Source organism: Corapipo altera, unplaced genomic scaffold (genome assembly GCF_003945725.1).
Source record: "Corapipo altera isolate COAL_440 unplaced genomic scaffold, ASM394572v1 169, whole genome shotgun sequence".
Lineage (NCBI taxonomy): Eukaryota > Metazoa > Chordata > Aves > Passeriformes > Pipridae > Corapipo > Corapipo altera.
Window position 1 is genome coordinate 1,779,828 of NW_020884946.1, and position 749 is coordinate 1,780,576.

The window sequence follows — 749 nt, forward strand, 5'->3', positions numbered from 1 at the left end:
GGGGGGGACGAGCGGGAGGAGGAGGAGGAGGAGAGTGGGGAGGAAGGCTCGCCCGCAGCCCCGCTGCCTCCCTCCCACTCCTCACCCGCGCCTTCCCACACCCTCACCGCGATCCCCCCGCACCCGCCACCGCCGCCCCGGGGGATCGGGGAAAACACCCGACACCCCCCTCACTGCAGCACAACGACACCCTCCCTCCTCCCCACCACACACGCACACACACACACACACACACAAAAGTTCCCCCCTCGCCCCACACACACTCCATAAAAACACGCTCACCTGACTCACGCCGGCCCCGGGGATCGGGGGAGGAGGGGGCGGCGCGGCGTTCTGGGGTGGCCGTGCCATGTCCGTGGGATGAAGGGGAGGTGGGGGCGGGGGGGGGGGGGGGGTGGGGGGGGGGGAAACGGGGGGGGGGGGGGGGAAAAAGGGAAGAAGTGGGAGAACAGGGGGGGGGCGGGGGGCGCGCGCGCGCTCCGCGGCGCGAGACTGAGCCCGGCCGCGCGCCGAGCCCCCGCTCCCCTCATGCCGCTCATTTGCATACGGGTGACGTCATGCGCGGGGGGGCGGTGGGCGGGGCCAGCCGCGCGCTGGCGGCGGGAGGGGAGGGGTGAGGGGAGAGGGACGCGCGTCCCCCGTTCCCGTCCCACCTCCCGCCCCCTCCCTCCCCCCGGAATTTTGGGTGCTCCCTCCGGCACGGGGAATGCTGGAAAACACACTACGGCCTCCCCCCCCCCCCCCCCCCC